Here is a 25,135-nt window from a genome sequence, read left to right as displayed (position 1 = left end):
TTGGGGTCTGCATCCATAGGACACTCAAAGCAGCTGCACAGGTTGACTCTGTGGTTAAGAAGGCATATGGTGTATTGGCTTTCATCAATCGTGGAATTGAATTTAGGAGCCGAAAGGTAATGTTGCAGCTATATAAGACCCTGGTCAGATCCCACTTGGAGTACTGTGCTCAGTTCTGGTCACCTCACTACAGGAAGGATGTGGAAGCCATAGAAAGGGTGCAGAGGAGATTTACAAGGATGTTGCTGGATTGGGGAGCATGCCTTATGAGAATAGGTTGAGTGAACTCAGCCTTTTCTCCTTGGAGCGATGGAGGACGAGAGGTGACCTGACAGAGGTATATAAGATGATGAGAAGCATTGATTGTGTGGATAGTCAGAGGCTTTTTCCCAGGGCTGAAATGGTTGCCACAAGAGGACACAGGTTTAAGGTGCTGGGGAGCAGGTACAGAGGAGATGTCAGGGGTAAGTTTTTTACTCAGAGAGTGGTGAGTGCGTGGAATGGGCTGCTGGCAATGGTGGTGGAGGCGGATATGATAGGGTCTTTTAAAAGACTTTTTGATAGGTACATGGAGCTTAGTAAATAGAGGGCTATAGGTAAGCCTAGTAATTTCTAAGGTTCAGCACAACTTTGTGGGCCAAAGGGCCTGTATTGTGCTGTAGATTTTCTATGTTTCTATAAACTACATTTAAGGAAGTGGAGGCAAATAGGGCAGGCAACGAGGGAGAGACAGAGAGAGCAGTGAACGTGCTAAGACTTAAAGGTGGTTGGTGAACTTAAGTTATACATGTGTTCTTGAAAAAGATCCAAAAATGACTTCATAAATGGGACAACGAACACAAGAAAATCAGACAGAAGGCCGCTCGGTCCCTCAAATCTGCCCTGTTATTCAATGCCGATCCACCCCAGGCCTCAGCTTTATCCCTGTTGGGTTCAGTCCTGGTCAGTTATAAAAGTAAGTATAAGTATTCAGGTTTGGGTCAGATTAGAGTGGTCTGCCTCTCTGTATGGTAAATATTTCTACCATTTATTGGGACCTATCAGTGACATGGTAATAGAAACCATATGGGAAACCTGCAAAGGGAGGGTGTGTGACCACGGCGGCCAGGAATTCTGATCGTGTTGGGAATCAAAAGTATTCCACGACTATCAGTTTGAGTTGGGTTGGATTTTAATTTCTAAGACCTTTGCATCACACTGCCTCACTGACTAGTGCATGATACTCTATGCAGAACAGATATATTGTGTTTTTAGGCAACCTGTGGTCTGAAATCTAAATTGTGGGTAATTAAGAAACAGAGATCTGGGATGACAAGATGGAAGATGTTGGCAGGTGTCTAGTGAGTAAAATTTTTGCCTCATAAACAATCAGCATAGTTGTTAATCTACTGGAATGAAAGCTGTTAAGGACATCTTCAAGAACTCATGCCTCAAAAGGTGGCATTCATCATTAACAGCCAACACCATCTGGGACATGTTCTCTTTGGGTTACCACCAACAGGGAGGAGGTACAGTGACAGAAGACTCAATGTTTTAGGAACATCTTCTTCTCCTCCACCATCAGATTTATGATTGGTCCATGAACCTATGAACACTATCTTATTATTTGTTTTCTGCATTATTATTTTTGTAACATATTGTAATATCAGCGTTTCAGTGGTTCAATTTAACGTCAGAGAACGTATACAGTATACAACCTGAAATTCTTACTCTCCACATTCACAAAACAGAGAGAAAAAAACAAAGAATGAATGACAGAAAAATATTAGAACCCCAAAACTACCCTCTCTCCCCTCCTGCACTCAAGCAGCAGCAAAGCATCAACACCCCCTCCCTCTCCGTCTCAACTGTTCCAGCAGAAAGCATCAAACCCCCCCCCCACCTCCACTACCACTTATAACAAGCAAAAGCAAGCTCCAGAGGCCATCAGATCTATAGACCATCAGAAACTATGCTGTCCATCCTAACACCTTGCATCTCAACAAGCTCTCTCTCTCTCACTAACGAAGAGGAGAAAAATGTCACTCCTGCCACAGCGAGAGGGGAGGCCAACTGTTCGCTCTTTTGCTGTTACAGTCTGTAGTGGCCTATTTCAAGTTCCCCCAGCTCGAGAATTAGCAAACTCTCTCTCACCATAGAAAGAGGGAGAGAAAATGATCGGTCAAGTGCGGAGACCTCCAGCATCAACGAATTCTCTCTTGATGTTCCAATCTCTCACAATACTTCGGTCAGTGACATCAACAAGGAACCACGGCATCTACAGGTCTGCACGCTTTGGGCCTATTTATGTCCTGCACTGTACTACCACTACAAAACTACATACTTCACAAATATGTCAGTGATAATAAACCTGATTCTGATTCTGAACCAGAATTACGGCTAAAATAAGTTCATATCCTACCAGGACAAATGGGAAATTAAATTCAAGTAGAATTAAAACGCAATTTTCTTCTCCTCACCTGGCTATCACCTCCCCCGGTGCCTCTCCTCTCTCCCTTTCGCCCATGGTTGACTCATCTCCTGTCATATTCCTTCATCTTCCGCCCTTTACCTTTTCTACCAATCACCTCTCAGCTTTCTTGTGCAATTGTGATCGTGACCGACCAGCTCTGCAGCCTTAAGTTAATACATGACACAGCACTGGACTGAATTGAGCTAAACTGGATATGCCCAACACTTTCAATGACCTGGTAGGTTGGTGGTGAATATTCTGAGTTTTTCGCTAATTTTTTTGCTATTTGCACAATTTGTTTTTTTTTGCCCCATTGGGGGTTTGTTTTTCTTTGAATGGGTTCCATGGTTTCCGTCTGAAACGTCGACTATACTCTTTTCCATAGATGCTGCCTGGTCTGCTGAGTTCCTCCAGCATTTTGTGTATGTTGCTTGGATTTCCTGCATCTGCAGATTTTCTCGTTTGTGATTGGACACTGTGAAGTCTCTTCCAGGGATGCCTGCTCTGAAGAAGCTTAAATCTTCCCTTTGGAAGGGTCTTGGCCCAAAACGTCGACTGTTTACTCTTTTCCGTAGTTGCTGCCTGGCCTGCTGAGTTCCTCCAGCATTTTGTGTGACTTGCTTGGGTTTCATGGTTCTCGTTTTTTTGTGGCTGTCTGTGAGAAGATGAATATCAGGGTTGTATACTGCAAACAGACTTGATAATAAAGGGTATTTGAATCTTCAAGTCTTTGAAGCTTTATACTTCTTCCCCCCAACACCCACCTGGTTTCACCTATCACCTTCTAGCTTGTCCTCCCTCCCCTCCCTTCACCTTCTTATTCTGGTTTCTTCCCCCTTCCTCTCTATCCTGATAAGACCATAAGACATAGGAGCAGAAGTAGGCTATTCGACCCTTTGAATCTGCTCCACCATTTCAACATGGCCTGATCCAATTCTTCCAGTCATCCCCACTCTCCTGCCTTCACCCCATACCCTTTGATGCCTGGCTAATCAAGAACCTATCTATCTCTGCCTTAAATGCACCCAATGATTTGGCCTCCACATCCGCTCATGCCAATAAATTCCACCGATGAAGGGTCTTAGCCTGAAGTGGCAATTGTTTATGCTTTTCCATAGATGTTGTCTGGCCTGCTGGATTCTGCCAGCATTTTGCATGTGTTACTCTGGATTTTTAGCATCAGTAGAATCCCCTGTGCATAGAATTAAAAAGTAAACTTGTCTAAGGAAAAGTTACTGTGAAGTGTGTGTGCCAGATTCACATAACATCCAGCCTGTTTCACAATGTGCTTTAGGGTAAGAAATCATCCATGTATGGCCCCGATGTGACGTCAAACCTACTGATGTGTTTGATTCTTCAGAAAAGGGAAAAGTACAAGATGTACTCATTAGATCAAACAGTATCTGCAAGGAGAGAAAGAGACCTGAAACAATAACTGTGCTTCTCCCTCCATAAATATTGGATGCACTCAGCAATGACGAAGAGAGAAATGCAGTTAATGTTTTGGTTCTTCTTCTCTCTCCACAGATGCCGCCTAACCTGCTGAGTACTGGTGGAATTTTCCATTTTAGTTCAATTGCAATTTTTACAGTTTTCCTTCATCGCTTGTCTCTGTATCTGTTTCAGCTCAGGAGAGTTGTGACTGGTAAATGAATACTAACATCTACAATACCTGAATGAATAAGTAGATTTATGTTTTTATATACAGAGATACAGCACAGTATCAGGCCCTTCTGGCCTAACAAGACCATGCCGGCCATCTACACTCACTGTGGCCAATTAACCTACTAACCTATATGTTCATGGAATGAGGGAAGAACCAGAGAATGCGAAGGAAACACATGTAGTCACGGGGAGAAGGTATAATCTCTTTACAGGTAGCAGCAGGAATAGAACCACTTCACTACTGCCTTTGAGGTGTTACGCTACGACTTTGCCCAATGCGGAATTTTTCTCTGAGAAGAAATGTCTAATCAAACCCCAACCTACTGCGACAGCAAGAACTTAATGTATGGATGGTATACAAGACTACAAAAAGCATCGATCTATACATAGTCTGCGGAGCCTAGGATAGGATAAACGTGAAAGGGAGGATATTTAAAGGAGATCTGAATGGTAAATCTTTCACAAAGAACTTTTTGCCAGAGGAGGTAGTACAGGTAGGAACAGAATCAACTAAGAGGCATCTAGACAGGCCCTTGAATAGGCAGAGCTTAGAGGGATATGGAATTAGATTAGACACAGACGGATATGGAATCAATTCAGATACAGAGGGATGTGGAATCAATTCAGACACAGGGATATGGAATTAATTCAGACAGAGAGGGATATAGAATTAATTCAGACACAGAGGGATATGGAATTAATTCAGACAGAGGGATAAAGAATTAATTCAGACAGAGAGGGATATGGGATTAATTCTGACACAGAGGGATATGGAATTAATTCAGACAGGGGGATATGAAATTAATTCAGACACAGGGATATGGAATTAATTCAGACACAGAGGGATAGGGAATTAATTCAGACACACAGGGATTAGTATAGATAGGCTTGAAGGTCAGCAGAAAAGCATTGGGCTGAAGGGCCTGTTCCGATGACACAAAGCTCTATGATTCTAAGATTATTGAACTGATCAATTCAATAATGGGCCATATTTGGAAAATTTGACCACATTAAATTGAAATTGATTGATCTTTGGAATGGCAGAAGTGAGAAGCTAGGGTCCAGAATCTTTTTAGCAAATGATCCTGCTCAGACCCTTGAGATGGTGCGTTGTTTCAGAGACCCAATTGTTCTGTGACCAGTGACTCACCTCCTCACATCCCTATGCCTTTTCACCAGACCTCAGTCAGCAGTGAGATTGGGTACTCCCCACTGCTTGGATGAGTGAAGCTTAAATAACACAGGACAAGTTCAATTTCTTCCAGGACAAAGTGACATCCTTGACTGGTTCAATCATGAGGAAGTCACGCCAGCAGCTAAACTTCATTAGGTACTTGAGGAGATTTGGTAGGAGACTGTTTGCATCAGAGACTGATATGGAGGCTCCAATGCACTGCATCAAAACAGGTCATTTGAGCAGTAAGTCAGATTTACCATTGGAAGGTCTTCAAACATTATATCATATTCAAAGTATTGGTTTGCATGCTCACTTCTTATGGGTCCCTGCACATAGAGATGTTGAGGGAAATGAACGGGCTGATTGTTTAGCTAAAAAAGCAGTTAAAAGATCAACAGTGAATATAGTTCAACCTAGCAAATCAGGGGTTGTCAGGGTTAAGAATTAGGGGGTTATCACAAGACGTGGGATAATGGGCATAAGGAGAGACACTATTACACTATACATAAAATTGTTGAGTTTGTGGGAGAAGAGGTTAAAACAAGAGAGGAAGGAATTATATTGACTCGATTTTGCATTGGGCATACTATGTTAAATTATTCATTATATCTTGTTGGAAAACATCACTCGGGGTTGTGTTGGTTTTGTCATCATTATGAAACAGTTGAACATATTCTATTACAGTGCAAAGCATATAAGGTTGAAAGAAATCAGATGCAGGTTTCACTACGATCCCTGGGGGTTGATAGTTTTCACTTGAAAACTTTATTAAGTTATGGAAGTGACTTTAATTTAATTCACAATGATTGTCTTTCATTATTTACAATCTATAGGGCTTCTTGGGGTAATTTACCTTTCAATTTATAGACAACTAGTAGAGATTTTATTTCCCAATTCTCTACACCACACTCCAGTCCAGTTGGTGGCAGTAGTGCGCCTTTAAGAAGGGCTGCCAACCGCCATCAGAAGTCAGAAGAAGAAGAAAGAGACTTCAAACAGTCAGCTCCATCATGGACACAACCCTCACCACGATCAAGGACATCTCCAGGAGGTGGTGCCTCAAGGAGGCGGTATCTATCATTAAGGACACTCACCATCCGGAACACATCTGTTCTCATTATTACCATCCGGGAAGTGTTACAGGAGCCTGAAGACACACACTCTATGAACAGCTTCTGCCCCACTGCCATCAGATTTCCGAATGGTCCATAAATCCATCAACACTTCCTCATTATGCCTATTTGCACTACATTTTAATTGTAACTTAATAGTATTTTTATATCTTAAGCCACAAAACAACGATCTCATGGCATACAACTCAGTTCCAGCTTATTAGATACAGGAATATTTAGAGATTGATAGGTTCTTGATTGAACATGGAATCAAATGTTTCGGGGAGAAGGCCGGGAACTGGGGTTGAGGAGGAGAGAGAAAAAAAGGATCAACCATGATTGAATGGCGGAGCAGGTGTGATGGGCCAAATGGCCTAATTCTGTTCCTATGTCTCATGGTCTTATGGTCTAATCAAGTAGCCACAGGAGTGGAACCTGGTGTGGTCTTCTGCTGCTGTAGCCCATCCGCTTCAAGGTTTGATATGTTGTGCATTCAGAGACACTCTTGGGCGCACCACTGTTGTAACGTGTGGTTATTTGAGTTACTGTCACCTTCCTGTCAGCGTGAACCAGTCTGGCCATTCTCCTCTGAACCCTCTCATCAAAAAGGTGTTTTCGCCCGCAGAACTGCAGCTCATTGGAGACTATTCTCTGTAAACTCTAGAGACTGTTGTGCGTGAAAATCCCAGGAGATCAGCAGCTTCCGAGATACTCAAACCACCCCATCTGGCACCAACAATCATTCCATAGTCAAAGTCACTTAGATCACATTTCTTCCCCATTCTGATATTTGAGCTGAGCAGCAACTGAACCTCTTGCTCATGTCTGCATATTTTTATACATCGAGTTACAGCCACGGGACTGGCTGATGAGATATTTGCATTTAGCAAACAAGTGTATAGGTGTACCTAATAAAGTGGCCAGAGTATTGGTCCGTGTTAATAAACCTGTATCTGATTCTGGTACCCATTCAAGCACGGAAATCGTTCATTTCCTCCACCTTTTGCAGCGGCGGACGTGTTCACTGACTACAAAATGCACTGTAGTTCCTTTCCTGTGCCTCTCAGACCGCACCTTCCAATCCCATACAACAATAAAAACTCTACTTAACAGGTCAGGCAGCATCTGTGGTGGTGGTGGATCATTGACAATTTGGGTTGCAACCCTGCATCAGTTCCTGATGCTGCTCGACCCTTTATGAAGCACTAATGAGGCCTCACTTGGAGTATTGTGAACCGCTTTGGGCCCCTTATCAAAGAAAGGATGTGCTGTCTCCGGAGGGGGTTCAAAAGAAGTTCACGAAAATGATTCCAGGATTGAAAGGCTTGTCATTTGAAGAGTGTTTGATGGCTCCAGGCCTCTAGAATTCAGAAGAATGAGGGTTGACCTCATTAAAAGTTAGCGAATGTTGAAAGGCCTTGATAGAGTGGACGTGGATAGGATGTTTCCACCAGTGGGGTGGGGTCTAGGGCAAGAGGCACAGCCCCAGAATAGAGGGGTGTCCTTTTAGAACGGAGATGAGGAGGAATTTCTTTAGCCAGAGAGTGGTGAATCTGTGGAATTTGTTGCCACAAGCAGCTGTGAAAGCCAAGTCACTGGGTACACTTAAGGCAGAGGTTGATAGATTCTTGATTAGTCAGGGCATGAAGGGGTACAGGGAGAAGGCAGGAGATTGGGGCTGAGAGGGAAAATGGTTCAGCCATGATGAAATGGCGGAGCAGACTTGATGGGCCAAATGGCTTAATTGTGCTCCTGTATCACATGGTCTTATGGACGCGCTGTGATCCTTCAGCAGAATGTCTATTGCTCTGGGTTCCAGTATCTGCAGCCTCCTGTATCGTCTCCCAAACTCATAATTTCTATCACCAAAAGATCAGAGGGACAACGGGCACATGGGAACACCACCAGTTGAAACATCATCCTAACCTGGAAATATATTGCAATTCTGGTCTTAATCTTGGACCTCCCCAAAAGCACAGGGGCAGTACAATCAGAAGGACTGGAGCTGTTTAAGGGGACAGTTTACCACCACAATCTCAAGAACAATTAGGAACAGACAATTAGGAGAAAGCAGGGTGGTATAGCAGTTAGTGTAATGCGATAACAGTGCCAGCGACCAGGGTTCGACTCCCGCTTTTGTAAGTAGTCATCTCCATGACTATGTAGGTTTCCGACAGGTATTCCTGTTTGTACCCCCAGCCACTTCAAGGCTCAATGTGTTGTACATTCAGAGAGGCGCTTCTGCACACCACTGTTGTAATGTGTGGTTATTTAAATTACTGTTGCCTTCCTGTCAGCTTGAACCAGTCTGGCCATTCTCCTCATTAACGAGGCGTTTTCACCCTCAGAACAGCCACTCACTGGATTTTTTGTTTTTTACACCATTCTCTGCAAACTCTAGAGACTCATGTTTGAAAATACCTGGAGAGCAGCAGATTCTGAGATATTCAAACCACCCCGTCTGGCACCAACAATCATTCCACAGACAAAGTCACTTACATCACATTTGCGAGATGTATGGGCTAGTAGGTTAATGGTCACATGGGTGTAATTGGGAGGCACATCCTCACTGGTCCCCAGTGTCTGCTACTGAGCAGTACTGGACCTCTCAATAATAAAGAGTAAATATGATTCAAAACCGGCCTTGCCAGCAGTGCCCACCCACGACCCCGAGTTGAGGAAGTAGGTGAAATTGATCTCCTGACAAAGAATTCGAAACATTGCTGCCAAATTTCAGATAGGTGGGTTAGCAAGTTGTGAGAAGCACGCAGAGTACCTGCAAAGGAACATAAATAGATTGTGTCACTGTGGCAGCAGTCCCAGTATTTTCTGTTTCAATTCAGATTTCTACCAAATGCAGTTTTCCATTGCTTTTCAAGTTCTGATAATATTTTTGGGATGAATAGGTTGTTTTATGTTCAATGCTTGAGCAAGGTTGGACCTGTACACTGTAGAATTTAGAAGAACAAGGGTCTGTGGGTTGAAACATAAGATACTGGGAATGCCCACAGGAAAATGAATCTCAGAGTAGTATATGGTGACATATAGGTACCTTGATCATAAACTGACAAGATAAATGATCAAAGGGTATTTCATCCTGGAAGAATCTAGAAGTAGGAAGGATAGATTCAGAACACTTGAAGAGGTAATGAGGAAGAGTTTCTTCTCTCAAACTATTGTAAGATGAAGAAGGTCCAGGGGAAACTCGGAAGAATGATCCCAGAAATGAAAGGATTCAGATTAACCCACACCACCAGGTTCAGGAAGAGTTGTTGCCGTGTGATGAACCATCAATAACTCTCGGAGACGTGAGGCGAGATATCGGCTTTTATTGGCTGGAAGAAAGAACAAGCAGCAAGTGACCACCACACTACATCCTGGAGACTGAGGCCGGGGCTGTGCCTCCAATCGCCTTTATACCGGGGTCTGCGGGAGGAGCCACAGGAGCAGTCAGCGGGGGGGGGGGGGGGGGGGGGGCGTGTCCAGACAGGTATATGTAGTTCACCACACCCTAAAAGTATCAGCCTCCTGAACCAGCGTGGATAACTTCACTGAACACTGAATCGATTCCACAGCCTACGGACTCACTTTCAAGGAATCTACAGATCATGTTCTACATCAAATTCATATCTTTACTTTTTTTTATTTGCAGAGTTTTGTCTCCACTCTGCAGTGAGGCTGAGACTGTGGGCCTGCTCCCTCTGCTCTAGGTTTTGCGCCCGTGGAGCCTCTTTCATTCTGAATGCAGTCTGTTTGCCTTTATTGTTTGCACGATGTGCACGTTTTTTTCCTCTCTGCGCATTGGGCGCTTGTTGATCGCTTTTAATGGGTTCTTTCGGATTTCTTGTTTTGCAAGGAGATAAATCTCAAGGTTGTATAAAATTATATATACCTTGATAATAAATATACTTTGAACCTTGAGCTTTGCCAATTGCACATTGGTTGTCAGTCTTTATTTGTGTGTAGTTTTTCATCAATTCTGTTCAACTGTGAATGCCTGCAAGAAAATGAATCTCAGGGTAGTATATGGTGACACATACATATGTACCTTGATAATAAATTTACTTTGAACTAAGGACATTCTGAAACCCAATGTTTGGGATCATTTAGTCAAGGGGATCCACAGCTCAGGAAGAATTATCAGTGTAGTGGCAGAGGCCAAATTTTTGAGCAAGTTTGGTGTTAGGAAAGGGGTCTGGAATATACAGCTTGATGACAGATCTTCATTACTGACACCATTTAACACACCATCTGGATTAGACAAGTTCCAACATGTAACCCTTTTGGCCTTAGAGTCAGCTGGGATATGCTTCAGCAGAGAATGCAGGGGAGCAGAAGGCACAACAGATCGCATTCAGTGGCTGTCGGAGCCCAGGACTTCGAACTCCAGAAGGCAATATGACCAGCTTCAAGCTAAACATTGACAGATACATCCTATATCAGAACAAATGCCATTTCTTCATAGTGGTAGACATACCAGAAGGAATTAATTCAACCCCAGAAAATGTCACAGCTAATACTGAGAAGTACCAAAGAGCAGGGAAGATTATTAGGGTTAGTCCAAAACATGAATTCTTTCATTTCATGCATTTTTTAACATACAGTCAACCCGAGAGAACTAATGAGAGAAAATGTCAAATAGCAGTGGAGATAATCCCATTTAATGTACTCAACAAATGCCAGTGGCGTGCATTACAAATGCAGAAACTAGGTGCAGGAGTAGGATCAGCTATTCAGTAAGTCAGTTCCTCTCCGAACCCCACAAATGAAATTTGCCCCCCAAAAAAAAGAAATTTGTAAACTGAAGCCTCAAGCATGAGGGGATTACTTTACTTATTTGAACCACACCGCACTAATGTGTGCGTTAAATCTTCTATCTATCTCTGCTATCTGAGGTTCCTCAGGTCTACTGTGTCCAGATGGCCTAGATAGGCCAAAAGGCCTGTTTCCATAAGTGGAAGAGGGGGTAATCTGACTGTAGCCTCAGTGTGGATTTAAACCTCTATCCATCATTGATAACTAAGGTTCTTTGAGACTACTGTGAGTCCACATGGCCTAGATGGGTCAAAGGGTCTGTTCCTATGATATATCACTGGGAAAGGAGGTAACTTCATTGTGGATTAAACCCTCAATCCGTCACCGTCATCTGAGGTTCTTTGAGTCTACTATGAGTTAGCATGGCCTAGATGGGCTGAAAGGCCTGACTCCATGGTCTACGAGTGGGAGAGAAGGTAACTTGATCACATCCTCTTGTTGGGAAAGGTTCTATCACTTATTTTCCAAAGATTTTGCCTGACATGGGTGAAAGATAAAACGTTTAAGAGAAACACAAGGAGGAACTTCCTCACTCAGAGGCTGGTGTGAGTGTGGAATGAGCTGCCAGAAGAAGTGGTGAGTTTCAACATTTGAGAGAAATTTAGATAGGTCCATGGATGGGAGGGGTATGGCGGGCTGTGGTCCAGGTGTGGGTTGATGGGACTAGGCAGATTAATAGCTGAGCAGGGCTTAAATTAACAGAAGGGCCTACTTCTTGCGGTGGTGCTCAACGTTCTCTGATATTGAACCACCCTGTGCTAGCGGACTATCCCTACTTACCTATTACTTCAGAGGGCAGTTACGAGTGAACCACACTGCTGGAGGCCCGATGTTACCTATAGGCCCAGACCACTTCCTGACCTGACAATACAAAATGGTCTTCTGTCAATGCTCTGGTTTCAAGGTCACCAACAGTGATTAGTTCAAATTCCAAGGATACACTTGGCCACCTTATTAAGCGCACCTGTACACCGGCTCATAAGCGCAAACATCTTATCAGCCAATTATGTGGCAGCAACTCAATGCATAAAAGCATGCAGACATGGTCAAGCGGTTCAGTTGTTGTTCAGACCATACACCAGAACGGCAAGGAAATGTGATCTAAGACACCTTGACTGTGGTGCCAGACCAGGTGGTTTGAGTATCTCAGAAACTGCTGGTCTCCTGGATTTTCATGCACAACAGTCTCTAGAGTTTACAGAGAATAGTGTGAAAAAACAAAAACATCTGGTGAGCAGCAGTTCTGTGGGCAAAAACACCTTGTTAATGAGAGAGGTCAGAGGAGAACGGCCAGACAAGGTTCAAATTGACAGGAAAGCAACCATAACTCAAATAACCATTCATTACAACAGTGGTTTGCAGAGGAGCATCTCTGAATGCCCAGTACATCGAACATTAAAGTGGATTGACAAAAGCAGCAAAATCCTTGAACATACAGAAATACACTCAGTGGCCACTTAAGCACGTACCTCCCAGTACCTAATAAAGTGGCCACTGAGTGTATAAAATTTACTTTGCCATGGTGTGGATTCAAACATCCAATTATTAATGATCTCTCTCGTTCCAACATTGCAAATGAATCACTGGTCTACGACACCTTACAGTAAAGTGCTGCTTCCTGATTTTCCTCCTAAATCTAACTTAACTATTGTCCCCATCACTCCATGTTCTAGACTCCCCTGTCATGTTCCCTGCATGCACACCCCATTTTTTTTAATGTCTACATCACCACAGCAGTTCATCACTCAGTCTTCCATATTGAATTCAAGCTGAGACTATGATTATTTTCTGCTGTCCTTATATGCATGTTTGTGTATGCAGCCCAGACCTTCCTTCTCCGGGCAATTGTTGACTTTATAGAAGTAATTAGGAAGGCTACTCTGCACGATGCATGGGGACTGATGGATAACCTTAGCCGCTCAAAAGTAAAACACACGCAGGATTAATAAAGGACATTTATAAATGCCTATATAGTTTCACATTTAACTTTGAGTATTTGTGCTTCTTCAGGTGAACTGGGCTCTATAATCACAGGAAGATGATCAATGCTCTTGAAAAGAAGAAAGGCTCTGGGACGCAAGGATTGTTTTGCTGAGGGAACAGAAAGGAGGCTGATGATTTCAAGCTTGTGCAGGGAATCAGTAAACAGACATTCCAGGGGATGCTCGAGGAAGGGGATGACTTCAGTGCAGAGTCAGGCAGATGAGAAGATGACTTTTTTTCTTTATTCCAAATGTAACATCTGTCAATGACAAAATGTCCCTGAGGCACTTTCCAGGAACTCTAAGCAAACAAGAGCAGAGGCCAAGTCATATGAGAAGATGGCGGGGGACAGCTGGCCTGAGGCCTGGACAGAAGGAAGGCAAGAAGTATCCGGAAGAAGGTGGAGAGGTTTGGGGGAGGAACTCCAGAGTTCACAGTCTGGGCAGCTGAGGCAGACAGACCAGAATGACCAGAGCATAGATTCCTCAAAGGGTGATGGGGCTGGAGTAGATTGTAGGATGAACTGGGAACTGGGCACCATTTAATATCACTATTGGAATACATCTCTGGGAGGTGATGTATTGGACTGGAGTTCAATTGCACTCTTCCAGTCCTATGTTTTTATACCCTGTGTTTTCACCCATTCTTTCTTCTTGCAATTTGCATGATTTGTTTGGCTTTTTTTGTGCACGAGGGGGTTGATGTTCTTCTTGTTGTTTGCACAATTAATTATTCTTGCACGCGAGAGTTTGATGTTCTTGTTGCTTTTTGCACAATTTGGGGTTTTTTTGCACATGGGGCGATTGATGCTCGTTGTCATTCGAACGATTTGTTTCTTTTGTGCATGTGTGTTTGGCATTTATCTTTGAATATTCTCCACTGTTTTCTTTGTTTCATGGCTCTCCGGAGAAGACAAATCTCAGAGTTGTATACTGCATACATTCTTGGATAATAAATGTACCTTTGAACCTTGAACCTTGACTGGTTGATTAGGGAATAGAAATGAATTGGAGAGTGAGAGAGAAAGTGAGAGAGAGGGAGAGAGAGAAAAATTAGTTTTACTTATTGCGTGTATATTGAAACATGTGGTGCTGAGGGCAGGCCGCAAGTGTTGCCATGCTTATGATGCAAACACGGCGTACCCACAACTTACTAACCCAACGTGTATTCCTTTGGAAGGTGGGAAGACACCAGAGGACCCAGAGGAAATGGTCATGGGTGGAACATACAATCTCCTTACAGACAGTGGTGGAAATTGAACCCCGATCTTACAACTGGCATGCTGTCAAGCATTACTCTACCGTACAGGCCAGAACCTAACACCCAAAAGGATAGGTGTCCAAGTTGGAAAGGAGCAGATGGACGATGTCACACTGGGTTTTTCAAATAAAAGGAAATGGGAAGATTCGAGGTTCTGTAGTGATGATTCACCTTCTTGGAGGTTAATGTAATGCTACTATGACATCAGCAACCCAGGTTTAATTCCCACAACTCTCTATAAGGAGATTGTGCTTACTTCCCATGATCATGGGTGTTTCATCTGGGTGCTCTGGTTTTCTCCCACATCCCAAAGACTTAGGGTTAGTGAGTGGCAGGTGTGCGATGTTTGCAATGGAAGTGTGACAACACTTATGGGCTGCCCTTGGCATGTCCTCAGACAGTGTTATAATCATTGACCCAAGCAACGCATTTCACTGTAGTTTTGATGCACAGGTCACAATTAATCTGTAACAAGGAAGGATTGAGAAGACGAGGCTAAACTTTCTGTGGGTGAGAAGATGGAGAGTTGATCCCATTGAGATACACAAGAGATTCTGCAAGGGCTTCGCAGGGTCAATGTCGAGAGGATGTTTACTCCTGAAGGGAATCATGGGAGAATGGGACTAGATTCAAGGATAAATGGTTGGTCACTTAAGTACCTGCTTCAACATTTAATTGGACAGACAGAAGACCTTTAATCTCAATGTGGATAGGGAAGGTTAAGAGGGTTAACAGCTGAAGGTGGGTAAAAGAGGTTAGCTTAAGTGGATATGAAGGGCCTGTTTCCAAATCACCATAAGAATTAGGGCATTCGGGCCATCAAATCTGCTCCAGCATTCCATCATGGCTGATTCATTTTCCCTCACAACCCCATTCTCCTATCTTCTCCTTGTAACCTTTCACACTCTTATTAATCAAGAACTTATCAACTTCCGCTTGAAATATACTCAATGACGTGACCTCCACGCCATCTGTGGCAATGAATTCCACAGGTTTGCTACTCACTGGCTTAAAAAAAATCCCTCCTCATCTCTGTTCTAAAGGGACATCCTCTTATTCTGAGGCTGTGCCCTCTGGACCTGAACTCTCCCACTACTGGCAGCATCCACTCCACATTCACACTATCTAGGTCTTTCAATATTCAGTAGGTTTCAGTGAGATCGCCCCCCGCCCCCCCCCCCCACCCCGGTTTTTCTAAACTCCAGTGAGCACAGGTCCAGAGTCATCAAACGCTCCTCATATGTTAACCCTTTCATTCCTGGGATCACGGTCATAAACCTCCTCTGGATCCTTTCCAGTGCCAGCACATCTATTATTAGATATGGGACTCAAAACAGCTCACAATACTCCAAATGTGGTCTGACCAATGTCTTATGAAGCTTCATCCTTCTATGCAGTGAGAGACTATAACTCTCTCACTTTCCTGTATTAATCCCATTTCCCTGATTCCCTTATCAATAAGGAATCTGTCAGTATATGAACTACCTACTGAGCAAAAAGTGAATACACTCAGTTATTGACCTCTGCAGACCTCCCGGGAAGATAAATTCAAAGAATCCCTATTCCGTGGCTTCTCATAACAGTCTTGAATTGAAGACCCCTTCTTTAAATTTATTAAGTTTAATTCCATGTTATTTCCACTACATGATGGTCCATGACCTCCTCTACCGCCACAAAGAGGCCACTCTCAGGTAAAAGGAGCTTCACCTCATATTCCATTTGAGTAGGCTCCAACCTGATGACATGAACATCGATTTCTCTAACTTGTGGTAATTCCCCCCGCCCTTTCCCCTGTTGTTTCATTCCCCATTCTGGTTCTCCTCTTACTTATTCTCTTCTCCTCACCTGTCTAACACCCTCCCCTGATGCCCCCCTTCCTTCCCTTTCTCCCATGGTCCATTGACCTCTCCTATCAGATTCCTTTTTCTTCAGCTTTTACCTTTTCCACCTAACGCCTCCCAGCTCCTGACTTCATCTCCCCTCCCTCACCCATCTAATCTTCCCCCCGCCTGGTCTCTCATCACCTGCTAGCTTGTACTCGTCCTCCTTCTCCCACCCCCCCACCTTCTTATTCTGTCTTCTTCCCCATTTCCTTTCCCGTCCTGACGATGCGTTTCAGCCTGAAACGTCAGCTCTTCATTCCTTTCCAGAGAAGCTGAGTTCCCCCGGCATTTTGTGTGTGTTGCTGTTATTTTACAACTGCATCCCCTGATTCAGGCGCCCTAGCCAGAGGCAGCATCAACTCCATTTCACTCTATTAGATCATCTATAAATTCCAACAGTATAATGCCTCGTTCTTCTAGGCTCAGGAGAATATTGCCCCAGCTTAATCTTTTCTCTCAGGACAAACAGGCCACTTGACAATATTTTCTTCCTTCGGTAGTTTGCATCTGTATAAACAGAGTGATGGATATGAGAACCAGGTGCAAGTCCATGGGATTTATGCTAAAATTAGGAATTAATCATCAGTATTTAAAGAACTTCAGAGCTGACTTCACAGTCTTTGTATCTTAAGGTTGAGACAAGAGTGAGACTAGAGCTCCCAAAGCTGGTTTTAATGATGCTCTTTGGTCAGAACCGCTGAGTGACAACACAGGGAACTGCAATGGTGAGGATCCCACCCAGCACAGATATCCTCTCTTCTCCCCTTGCCCATGGGGCAGAACACACAACAGCCTGAAAGTATGTACCACCAGGCTCAAGAACAGCTTCTGCCCTGCTATAATGGATCCCGAGTGCGATAGGACGGACTCTTGACCTCACGATCTATCTCATTGCGATCTTCATTCTCTACCTGCTCTGAACTTTCTCTGCAGCTGTTACACATTACCATGCATTGTCATTGTTTTACCTTGTTCTACCTCAGTTCACTGTGTAATGAGTTTCTTTCTTGCTGTGATCTTGAACTACATTGTTTATCTGCTGCGCACTTGCTCTGTAGGACGTACAGTTTATTCTGTGTTGTCATTGTTTTACCTTGTTCTGCCTCAATGCACTGTGTAATGATCTGATCTGTATGAACAGTATGCAAGACAAGCCTTTCACTGTATCTCTGGACATGTGACAATAAAAAGCCAACACCAATACTGCCTCGATTTACTGCTTCTTATTCCACAAAACAATAGAATTCAAACCATGAAATAATCATTACTTCACATACAGTCTGGAATTTGCTGACCTGTTTCAGCAGATGCCAGATGGTCCTCTAAGGAGGCCCTAGCGAGCTGTCAACTTGATCCAGTCCATGATTTTCTTTCTCTGTCACTGCGTTGAAATTAGCACAGTACACCTTCATCCCAGTTACTTCAAACTGTGGAATTCACCCTTCACCTACTGCCCCCAGGGCACTAGCTAGTCTGAACACCTTGGTTCTTCAGGAAGGTTCAATGGTACCAATTCCAGCAAACCCTCCCCCCCCCCCCCCCGATTCTCCCCTCCGCACCAGCCCCTGGTACCCTCTCAACTTCCCATGCTCACTAACCAATGACACTGGATTGTGGTCAGACGATTAGAAAATTGTGCCTCATTGTCTTCAAATTCCTCCAAAGTCTTACCCGTTCAAGGTCTCAGCCCATAACATTGACTGTCCATTTCCTTCCTTGGATACCCACACAAAATGATGAGAGGCAGTAATCATGTGGATAGTCAGAGGCTTTTTCCCAGGGCTGGAATGGCTAGCGCGAAAGGGGACAGTTTTAAGGTGCTTGGAAGTAGGTACAGAGGAGATGTTGGGGTAAGTTTTTATGCAGAGAGTGGTGAGTGCGTGGAATGGGCTGCCGGCAACGATGGTGGTGGAGGCGGATACAATAGGGTCTTTTAAGAGGCTCCTGGATGGGTACATGGAGCTTAGAAAAATGAGGGCTATGGGTAACCCTAGGTAATTTCTAAGGAAAGGACATGTTCGGCACAGCTTTGTGGGCTGAAGGGCCTGTATTGTGCTGTAGGTTTTCTATGTTTCTAAAATGCTGGAGGAGCTCAGCAGGCCAGGCAGCATCTGTGGATAAAAGTACAGTCAATGTTTTATTCCTGCCGAAGGCTCTCAGCCCGAAACGCCTGCTGTACTTCTCTCCATAGATGCTCCCTGGCCTTCTGAGATCCCCCAGCATGTTTGTGTTGCAGTGGTAGGCATACATCACAAACCTGGAGCAGTCACCAGATTGTTTGAGGGATTGGGAGTTACGGGTAGTTGGTGCAGAAGAGGAACTGAGGCTAGCAAGGTTCAGCAATGGTCATACTGAAATCGGATGGGTCAGGCTTTAGGCCTACTCCTGCTCCTATTTCCTTGTGATTGGAGAAAGTTGGTAGATATTGTGATGCGGGGTTGGTTTCTGAATGGCTTTCACAATTGAAGGAACATGAGGATATATTTTCAAGCTGACGGAGAAAGAGGAAAAATAGGCCAGAGAATTGATGATAATGGGCAGAGAACCTTCTTCAGGACTGAAAAGGAAGGGGAAAGACAACAGGATAATAAAGTGGGGAAGGGGGGACGAGTGGAAGGAGGATAGATAGGTTGTAGGTGAAGTCAGGCGGGTGGCAAAAGTAAAGAGCTGCAGAGAAGGGAATTTGATAGGAGAGGAGAATGGACCATAGGAGAAGGGGAAAGAGGAGTGGACCAAGGGGGGAGGTGATAGGCAGGTGAGAAGCGGTAAGACGCCAGAGTGGGAAATAGAAAGGGGAGGAGGAGGGAAATTTTATTTCACGGGAAAGAGAAGTTGATATTTATGCCATCAGGTTGGAAGTTACCCAGACCGAGATGAAGGAACCGAGAAAAGGCATTTTTTACAGGAGATAGGGTGGGACAGGGTATATTCAAGCATGGATGCTGCCTGGCCCACTGAGTCCCTCGAACACTCCGTGTGTTGCTGCAGACCCCAGCATCTGGATCACTTGTGCCTCTTCCCCATTCCCTCACTCACTGTAACTCTCCGTTTCTAATCCCTCTCTTAGATTTAGTCGTTCCACCTTTGATTGCCATGCCTCTAATCTCTGGCTCCCTCCCTGTGTGTCTCTGCCCTTCCGCTAACTGAGCAAGCCTTTGGTTATACATCCCCTTTTAAAAAAAAAACCATGAGACTTGCAAACAGAATTAGGCCATTTGGCCCATCAAATCTGCTCTGCCATGGTGCTAGATACAAAGGGACACTAAAGAGACTCAGATAGTTTCAGGGATGTACGATGTGTCTACATGGAGGGCTATGGCCTGTGTAGGAGGACAGGATTAGGTTGATCATGGAGTAGGTTGTTAGAACGTTGTGGGCTGAAGGGCCTGTTCTCTACCATACTGCTCCATGCTCTACATATTGATACTAAATGGAAAGAAAACGTTACATTTGCATAGTGCCTGTCACAACCTCGGTCTGTCACAAAGTGCTTCACAGCCAATGGAATGCCTCTGTTGTGCAGTGGAAAGGCAGAGGCCATCTTTGCATGGCACGATTCCATAAACCAGTAAACAGAAGAGATCCTGCCACCGCTGGAAACCTTTAGCAGCACACACACAAAATGCTGGAGGAACTCGGCAGGGAACGTCAACCCACAAGCAAGAGAAAATCTGCAGATGCTGGAAATCCAAGCAACACACACACACAATGCTGGAGGAACTCAGCATGTCAGGCAGCATCCATGGAAAAAGAGTAAACAGTCAATGTTTCGGGCCGAAACCCTTCATTAGGTCATGAGAAAAAAAGATGGGGAGTCAGAGTCAGAAGGTAGGTGAACGTCAACTCTTTATTCCCCTCCACAGATGCTCCTGACTTGCTGAGCATTTTATGTGCTTTGCTCAACAGAGAAATGAAGTTTTCTAATGGCGAACACAGGCCATATCATGTGTCAATTCAATAGATGGGGAGAAGTCCTCAGCTCCTCATTTGACATGGTCCTCCTTTAGGGGTTGGCAGAGCATTAGCTTACCACCTGAATGCATGCAAAAAATTAACCTCAAGATAGTATATAGTGGCATAGACATACGCTCAGTGGCCAGTTTATTAGGTACCTCCTTTACCAATAAAGTGGTCACTGAGTGTATGTTTGTAGACAATCCACTTTAAGGTTCGACATGTTGTGCATTCAAAGATGCTCTTCTGCGCATCACTATTTGAGCACGGGATTATTTCAATTACTGTCGCCTTTCTGTCTGCTTGAACTGGTCTGGCCATTCTCCTCTGATCCCTCTCATTGACAAAACATTTTCACCCACAGAACTGCCACTCACTAGACATTCTTTTTTGTTTCTCTCACCATTCTCTGTGAACTCAAGAGATTTATGCGCGAAAATCCCAGGAGATCAGCAGTTTCAGAGATACTCAAACCACCCTGTCTGGCACCAACAATCATTCCATGGTCAAAATCACTTAGATCACATTCTGTCTTCACTCTGACGTTTGGTCTGTCCATGTCTGCATGCTTTTATGCATTGAGTTGCTGCCGTGTGATTGGCTGATTAGATATTTCCATTAACAGGCAGATGTACAAGTATACCTAATAAAGTGGCCTAATAAAATATTCTGATAATAAATTTTCTCTGGACTCTTGAACCTTATTCAGAAGGCAGAGTGTCTGAGCGTACAAACCTCCCCATAATGGCATTTCCTTAGATCTTTGCTTCCTAACCACTGAAATATGACATGAGCATTTTGATGGTGTTTAATGGTATGTATGACATTTTCCTATCAAACAGCTGAATCAATATTTCCTGTAAGCCATTACAACTTCAAATGCAACACACTTTAATGACATCTGCAGTGAATAGAATTCAAAGATTAAATGTAAAAAGCCTCTCTGGTTTATATATATATATTTTTTTTTAATTTATTTGAGATACATTGTGGAATAGGTCCTTCCACCCTTCAAGCCACACCGCCCAGCATTCCCCTAATTTAATCCAGGCTTAATCATAGGACAATTTACAATGACCGATTAACTTACCAACCTGAATGTCTTTGGACCATGGGAGGGAACCTGAGCACCCAGAAACTACTTATGGGTAAAGGTGGTTACTGAACCAGAACACCTGTACTAACCACCACTCTACTGCATCAGCCTTTCTCCAATATTCTTTCTCCACACTCTCTGGCTGGGACTTCTATGTACTGATTAAGGAAACTTTTGACAAATTCTCTCCCATCTAGTCCTTTTACAGTATGGGATTCCCAGTTAATATGTGGAAAGTTAAAATCACCTACTATAACAACCTTATGTTTCCTGCAACAATCTGCAATCTCTCTCCAAATTTTTCCCCTAAATCCCACGAACTGTTAGATGGTCTATAATATAGCCCCATTAAAGTGATCTGACCTTGATTATTCCTCAGTTCCACCCATAAAGCTACATTAGACAAGTTCACCAGTCTATCCTGACTGAGCTCTGCCGTAACCTTTCCTTGACTAGTAACGCCACCCCTTCCTCTTTAACTTCTCCCACACTGTCGTGTCTAAAACAGCAGAACCCTGGAATACCTAACTGTCAGTCTTGCCCCTCCTGTAATCAAGTCTCACTATTGGCTGCAATATCATAATTTCATGCCCTGACACCTTGCATTGAAATATACACAGCTCAGGACATTAGTCGCAACTGTACTCAATCTTTTGATTCCTGACTTTGTCCAAGATCTTAACAACATCTGTCTCCACAACCTATCAGTTCTGGCACTCTGGCTCCCATTGCCCTGCAACTTTAGTTCAACGGGGATCTCTAGTTGAACAACTCTGTAAACAGGGAATTTAATGGGATAATGCAGGGGGTCTTCATACTGTACTTAACCCATTCTCTGTACAGACAGCATTTAATGAGACAGTGTAAAGGGCTTTTGCTCTGTATTAAACTGACCCTGTCCACAGAGAGCATTTAATGAGTCAGTGTAAAGGGGCTTTACTCTGTATTTAACCCATCCTATGCACAGAGAGTGTTTAATTGGCTCTGACACAACTTCTCAGTACCAACCCGAATGCTTCTTCTCCAATTTGAATCAGAATCAAAATCAGAACCAGTTTAAAATCACCAAAATATCTCATGAAACGTTGTTTTATTTATAATACAATATTTGTTTATATATATATAAAGTGCAAAAAGAGATCAATGGGCAGGGATTTACCAGACTCAGTGAGAATGTTCCTTTTCATTAAGGAGGCTTGAAGCAGCTCCTTGAACCTCTTCCTCTGCTTGTTGGTAATCACTGAAGGTCTCCAGACTGAAAAGTTGACCTTCCCTCTCCACAGATGCTGCTTGACCTGCTGAGTACTTCCAGCAATCACCTTTTGCTTTGCACATTCCAGTTCCTACAGTTTTGTTTTTTGTATTTCTGTTCACCGATAACCTCCTCCCTTGACAGAGCTCAGAACAGAGTGGTAGCTTTCTGCATCAGCACCAGACATTGGAAAACTGGGCCTTCCTAACAGAGCCATGAGAGCGTTGCCACGGCAATTATGCTGGAGATGAAGGCCTGGATAAGGGTGGTCAACATTTTGGGCTGAGACTCTTGTTGACTGTTTATTTCTCTTCATTGATGCTGCACAACTTGCTGAGTTACTCCAGCACTTTTTATCTGTTGCTCAAGAATTCCATCATCTGCAGAATCTCCTATGTCCCTCATTGAATATATCACTGCTCCCACATCGTCACAAGGTCGAAATCTGCAGAATCTCTTGAGTCCATTAGTCACTGTCTTACAGCTGTATCCACTCATGGGCAAGGCTTCAGGATAAACCCTGAAGGAAAATCCTGAGCTGGAGGCTCTCAGGCAGTCCTACGCTGAGTTCAATGCTGACTGGCAATTCCTGTGACATCACTGGTGCAAAACTGTACCAGTCTCTGCCGATCCTTTAGATTCATCAGCTGTGTGGAGAAGGGGTGTCTGCTGAAAGGGCATCAGCTTGCGCTGGCTTGAGTACCGACCTGCATATCGACAGTGCGAAGCATCGTCTATGACCAACCCTGACCAACGGAGGGCACCTCCCGATCACTCACCCACCAGCCCGTTAACCTGGATTATGGATTTGTGGGTGGATTATCTTTGGATTGTGGGTGGAAACGGACGCACCCAGGGAAACCCGTGCTGTCACAGAGAGAATATGGAAGCTCTACAGCCATGCCTCAAGATGGAGGCAGAGGCTGTGAGGCTGCGATGCTGCCAGCTGCACCACCAGCTATTTTGACAAACTGAATGAATGGAAAAAGATTAAATTGCATCTCCTGTTTGTGCTGCCATTCAAGGGGAGGGAAGGTGCCAAATGCTCCCCTCCCTCCACCCCATGGCACAATTTGAACACAACGCAAGACACTGGCATCAGGAAGTGTCTGCAAATTTATGCAAAACCAATCATTATACCGTGAAACGCACAAGATGCTCTAAGTCAGCTGAAGAAATCGCAACAGGCACAAAGAGATCTTGCAAAGAGGCAGATTATTGCCTGGAGCAGGGACCCACTTAAGCAAGACAAATATTTATGTCATGGGGATTCTGTTGTTTTGTGTGTGCATGGGGTACCTTTGCTCCTCTTTGACTGTGAATTTGAGCAGGAAGCCAAGGAAATGTACGCTCAAGATTCTCTTATTCAGTGGGACCCTCCCCCATGCACCCCGACCGATGCGTGGTGTTGGCAGCGTCCTCATAACAGATGCCGACACAGATCCTGCAAATATTGTTCCACATAACAGGAACTGGTGTTAGATGGCTTCGAATTCCCTTTGCAGAGTTTGTTATATGGAATGAACTAAGATTTCCCCTGCATGGGAGTGAGGGGTGGGGGGGGGGTGCTTCCTGATAAAGGCAGCATCCATCGATTTGGATCCGTCAGCCAGGACATGCCCCCTTCTTCGGGTGCAGGTGCAATGACACCCAGCAACCCCAATTTAACCCCAGCCTAACCTCGGGACAACATACAATGTCCAATTAACCCATTAACTAATCCATCTTTGGACTGGGGGAGGGAAATCAGATCCCTGAGAGGAACCCATGTAGTCCACAGGGAGGATGTGCAAACTCGTTGCAAATGACATCCGAACTCTGAACGATGACTCCCTGAGCTGTTATAGCATCACACTAAACGCTACACTTCTGTGGCACCCAAATTACATACATTTCTGACTACAAACACGAGGAAGTCTGCAGATGCTGGAAATCCAAAACAAACACACATAAAGAACTTAAAAGGTCAGGCAGCACTTGTGTAAAAGAATAAACAGTTGACGCCTTGGGTCAAGACCCTTCAGAAGGATTGAAAAGGGAAGATACTGGAATAAAAAGGTGGGGGGGGTGAGGGGGAAGAGGATTAGCTAGAAGGTGATAGGTAGATAAAATTAGGTTGGAAAGATAAAGGGCTAGAGAAGAAGGAATCTGATAGGAGAGGAGAGTGGATTATAGGAGAAAGAGGAGGAGGAGAGGACGCAGGGGGTGGTGATAGGCAGGTGAGAAGATGCGAGAGGCCAAAGTGGGGAACAGAAAAAGAGGGGAGGCAAAGATTGTTTTACTGGAAGGAGAAATCGATATTCATGCCATCAGATTGGAAGGGTCGCAGATGGACTAGAAGGTGTTGCTCCTCCACCCTAAAGTTGGCTTCAGTTTGGACCGACACATCGGAATGAGACTGGGAATGGAAATTTAAACGTTCAGTTCCAAAGAGAGATCTCTAAGCCGCATAATGGACTCTTGGCCTCACAGTCTTAAACACAAGA

General features: G+C 44.1%; 1 protein-coding gene across 1 annotated transcript in view; it reads right to left on the bottom strand.

The window, feature by feature from the left end:
* The window catches only part of cacna1ia (calcium voltage-gated channel subunit alpha1 Ia), a 589,581-nt gene that overhangs the window by 489,877 nt on the left and 74,569 nt on the right, over window positions 1–25,135 (bottom strand). The gene's annotated exons all lie outside the window — the stretch shown is intronic.

This window comes from Hypanus sabinus, chromosome 29 (assembly GCF_030144855.1).
Source record: "Hypanus sabinus isolate sHypSab1 chromosome 29, sHypSab1.hap1, whole genome shotgun sequence".
Classification (NCBI taxonomy): domain Eukaryota; kingdom Metazoa; phylum Chordata; class Chondrichthyes; order Myliobatiformes; family Dasyatidae; genus Hypanus; species Hypanus sabinus.
This window is presented reverse-complemented; position numbering and strand designations above follow the sequence as displayed.